Source organism: Rutilus rutilus (assembly GCF_951802725.1).
Source record: "Rutilus rutilus genome assembly, chromosome: 8".
NCBI lineage: Eukaryota > Metazoa > Chordata > Actinopteri > Cypriniformes > Leuciscidae > Rutilus > Rutilus rutilus.
Genome location: NC_140222.1, coordinates 16,347,248 through 16,352,383, shown reverse-complemented (window position 1 = coordinate 16,352,383; position 5,136 = coordinate 16,347,248). Strand labels below are relative to the sequence as shown.

Below are 5,136 nucleotides of genomic sequence, written 5' to 3'. Positions count from 1 at the left end.
AGTCACCAAGTTTCACCCCCATCCGATGAAGCAAAAAAATTAAACAATTCGAAACGTTCAAGTTTTCGCCCGTTTTCGGGCGAAGAAGCCCAGAGGGTTAAATTAAGGCATTAAGTTCAATTTCCAAAATATGATTTTTTATTCCTCTTTTTAGTCAACTTTAGCATGGGTGTATTCACTTATGCATTGCACTATATATACACATATATATATATATATATATATATATATATATATATATATATATATATATATATATATATATATATATATATATATATATACACACACACACACACACACATATATATATATATATGTGTATGTTATATATGCATATCTGAAAAATTAACCATTTCACAAACAAAACAATAACCTTGCAGCTTCTCACTCCTCTGTTGTCGCTCTCCCAACGGCCCTTTGAAAAGAGAAAATAAATCAGTCAACCATTATGCCACTTTTTTAATTCCTTTTCACAGTTCAATCAGATGTGTCAGGTTAGCCTTTTGGTGCCCCAAATTAAGTGTATCTAGATAAGGGGTTTGCAAACCTGTCCTGGAACACCTCCTGCACTGCACATATTGGAGGCACAAAATGTACATTTTGACCAACTTTTACCACTTTTGAAGTAATTTCTAGAAATTAGTGTTGTAGATCATTAAACCATTATGCTGCCTCATAAGTCTCTCTGAAATCAGAATGGTTACTGCTCAAATAAAATAAAATAAAAACTAAACTAAATCGGTTTTGTGAGGCACCATAGTGTGTAAACGCTGCCTGCTAAGTCGTTGCCTGATAGGGCAGCGAGGCAATGGTTCAGCTGCCTAAGTTTTCAGATGCAGACTTTGTACGTTTCCCTCATCTAATATACCTGATTCATCACATTAGCTCATTTATAGAAACTGCCAGATCTGAAGTGGGTGTGCAGTACTGAGGGTTCCCAGGACAAGTTAGAAAAGCAAACATTTGCCCATCATTCATCCAACTCAAATATTGCTTATCACTTGACATGCAAGTAGTAGCAACTTTACAAAGTCTGCTCGCTCTAATGTTATTTTACAGAACATATTTCTCCTGTTTTACAACAATTGCACTGGCTCTTAGTTCAATTTTAAAACCTAAACAAGTTGGCTCCTTTATATCTTCTTCATATACACTTCCTCCACTACATCCTAAGATCGGCTTCTGCACTTACACTTGTTCTTCCACGCACTCGGACAACTTCCATGGGGTCACAAGCTTTTGGTTGTGCTGCTCCTGATGCCATCACTTCCTCTTCACTTCTTGCCTGCTGTCTGTACTATCCTGTATAAATAAAAGCAAGAAAACTCAATACAAAATAAGTCATGTACAAGATTTTCACTTTAGTCGGGTAGAAAACAAAGTATACAACTCAATACAAAATAAGTCATGTACAAGATTTTCACTTTAGTCGGGTAGAAAACAAAGTATACAACACAATCCATTCTAAAACACATTTTATGTATTCACACAAGCAATTCTTCAGAGCCCCAACATGGAATTGTAAAAAAAATAATATTACTCCCATGTGTCAGTTACGATTACTATAATGATAAGGTCATGATTTCATCTTTAAAACAGATGAAGAAATCAACAAATTGTGGTGTTGAGCTGAGAGGGTTGTGGTCTGTTGCTCTTTGAATTAGATCTTTCAATGCAGGTTTATATTGTTTCAACAATTTGCCTGACCCCTGGGGGCTCCGTATATTCCTGATAATATTTGTGGAGAAACATTACACTGTTTTAATTCAGAATCCTAACCATACATTGTAGGCTACTAATTAAAAGTAATTTATTAAATCAAGTAAAATAAAAAAATAACACAAAAGGCCAATGAATCTGTACCAGAAGTGATAGTGCAATGTAGCAGCTAAAGAATAATTCTCCATCAAATTGTCAGTAATCAGCTGGATCCTTGGCGAATCTGAAGAGGGGGAAAGAAGAAATTATTCAATGAAAAGTTCTTAAAAAGCAGTATTTTCTTATATCATTCCTTTAAACAATCTTAAATTGTAAAAACGTTTGCCATTATAACATTCACACTACATGAACTGAGTGATGTCAAGGGCTGGGTAAAAAATATTGATTTCTCGATTTTAATTGATTCTCATTTTTACGAAACGATATCAGTTCTTAAATCCCAAAAATCGATTAGTCATCCTCATCCTGTTTTCAGTTGATGAATGAATGGAACATTGTAGCGCGCATCCCATCCAATAAATCCAGCCCTAGTAATGTCATCTTTGAGACTGTTAGTTGTTACATGATTAAAAATGTAAACTTTAAGCATGGCAATCCCATCAGAAATCTGTATCATAGCAAGGGAAGCACACACACAAAAAAAACAACAACAACAAAAAAAAAACAATTGGTACCAAAATCAAACCATCAAATAATTTTACCTGCAGCCATGTATCCTATTATGACACGTCTGAGGGTCTTTCCCTTTACGGTGTCCAGTGATTAAAGAAAGGACTGATGAAGGTGACATGCATCCACTTTCAGTGCGCCACTTCAGCAGAAAAAAGACAAAAGGACAAAAAAAGTTACTCAGACTTTCTATCAGTAACATTAAATGTCTTACTTTAAAGGTGAAAATCATATTAATACTATATATTAAACCCAATGTAGGTTTTTAAACAGTGGGTAAAATTAATTTACTGTAACAGTTAGTTGGTGAATGGGTCTTTCTGTTGGGTGTTCTCCCCAGAAAAAAATTATTCCAATGCTTGATCTAAAAAAAAAAAAAAAAAAAAAAGTAAACAAATATATTTTCAATACTGTTATCAGTGTTTGAAGAGGTTATGTAAACATACTTCTACCGAATAAATGACTGTTTTATCACTTTACTCATTCCCACACTTTTTTACCTCTAATGCGTTTTTAAACTAATGTTAGCTGACATTAAACACACAACATTACCAACAACAAAACACAGCAATGTCAGATGGTACTAAATTACATTGAAATACGTGCTTATATTGCTACAGCAGTACACAAACACACAGAGAGATAACTTATTTAACGTATAAGGTTGCATTAAGCCTATGCCCGTTAACTTACTCATGTCCATAAACGTTAATTTAAAAATGTTTTCTTACCTGATATCGCCAGTATTTTTAAAGACCACGTACGACCCCTTCCTCTGTTCACATTCCAGCTTTTGTTCTTCATTGATATCAACTTAAATTCGCTCAAAATTTAAGAATTCAACAGGCATATAAAATAATCCAGGTCTGACCGAGTAATCAATGCAAGCAGCAGCTCAGCTGCTCAGTCAACGACCGAGAGTAACGGACGTATTTTCAAATTTAAAATAGGCGCGCAGAGCCGCGCACATTCTCATTGGACAGTTTCCTGGAAGACAGACAGATTAACCAATCTTGCTCAAAGTAAAACGGCGAAACAACCAATAACAATAGTTTGCGCGAGTTAACATATCGGTGTATTGAGTTTTATTTGCAGTCTGTATTATTATTTAATTAATTAGTCAAATGACATGACAGTGTATGAATACAAATGTAATAATGCAATGCAAACGGTTAGGCAAGCAGACAAAATTGTAAATTCACACAAAATCACATAAGGCAAAAGGTTTGAAACTAGTATTGTTAATAATAATAATTATATTTTAACATATACACTGAAGAGCTGTTATATCCAAAAAAATTATGAAATGCTAATTAATTGTCACAATAATGTTAAAAGGCAGATATTTCTGTTGTATGTTGTTTCAATGTGCAGATCTTGTAAAAAAAATTCAAAGTTGATTTAGAAGTGTTTTAAGTGTTTTAAATCTTTTACTTTTTTTGTTTTGTGATACTTGTACTTGCTTAATAAAGTAACTTTAAAAGTGAACTACTGGTTTCTGTTCATTGAATACCTTTAACATTTTAGTATAGTTTAGTGGATTACATGTAATGATTGTATTTAGGGGTTTACTGTAAAATAAGGTAACCCAAACAGACAAATATGGTAGCCCATATATATACCCGTTGTGGCCCATAAGAGCCCTAGATAAGACCTATCTGGGTCCCATCATCAACCCATGTGGGCAGACTCCTGTAGGCCCTAAATGGGTGCTACACTGTAAAAAAATTGTAACACTCCCAAATCAAAAATTTCAATTGACCGATAACATCTACATTTTTCAATTGGCCCAAGTGAAATTCTGTAAATTCTAAAATTAAATGTACAGATTTTCACTTGGGCCAATTGAAAAATTTAGATGTTATCGGTCAATTGAAATTTTTGATTTGGGAGTGTTACAAATTTTTTACAGTGTACCTAGGTTACCCATATGGGCCCGATATGGAGCCCATCAAGAGCCCATCATCAACCCATCTGGGCTAACACATGTGGGGCCACCACGGAAACCGCGGCCAAAATTAGCTGGGTTCCCAGTTGGGTAGCCCAGGTGAGCCCCTGATATCAGCCCATTTGCAGCCTGTTTGGGCCCCACATGTGTTGACTGGGGATCTTGTAAAAATGTCAACGTTGATTTAGAAGGGGTTTTGTTAATCTTTTTCAACAACAAACTGACATTATTTCAACCATATTTCAACATTGAAAGTCGGTCATGTGCTGGCTGGGTATGTACTCATTTCCCATTAGTGAACTGACTAGGTCTCACATAGGGAGCCCATCTGGGTTTGCCCATGTTGGACCTACTTAGTTGACCCTAGTGGGCCCCAGATAAGATGCCCATTTTGAGCCCATGTCCACTCTGTACCCCTGTAGCCCATTTGTAACCCATATGGGCCCCAGATAAGAAGCCCATTTTTAGCCCATGTCCACTCTGTACCCCTGTAGCCCATTTGTAACCCATATGGGCCCCAGATAAGAAGCCCATTTTTAGCCCATGTCCACTCTGTACCCCTGTAGCCCATTTGTAACCCATATGGGCCCCAGATAAGAAGCCCATTTTGAGCCCATGCCCACTCTGTACCCCTGTCGCCCATTTGTAATGGTAAACGGTTAGGCAAGCAGTTTAGATAAGAAGCCCATTTTGAGCCCATGCCCACTCTGTACCCCTGTCGCCCATTTGTAACCCATATGGGCCCCACATAAACGTGTTGGCTGGGTTGCCAGCGGCGCCAGTGCAGCAGGGGAAGG

At 36.5% G+C, this 5,136-nt stretch overlaps 1 long non-coding RNA gene across 1 annotated transcript; it reads right to left on the bottom strand.

Moving 5' to 3' along the window:
- Nucleotides 1-382: 382 nt before the first annotated feature.
- Nucleotides 383-2,872, bottom strand: LOC311295876. Its single transcript, XR_014628411.1, has 3 exons — nt 1,867-2,872; nt 1,196-1,305; nt 383-418 (listed from the first exon to the last, which is right to left on the bottom strand). It is a non-coding gene; the product is annotated as an uncharacterized lncRNA (long non-coding RNA).
- Nucleotides 2,873-5,136: the final 2,264 nt, after the last annotated feature.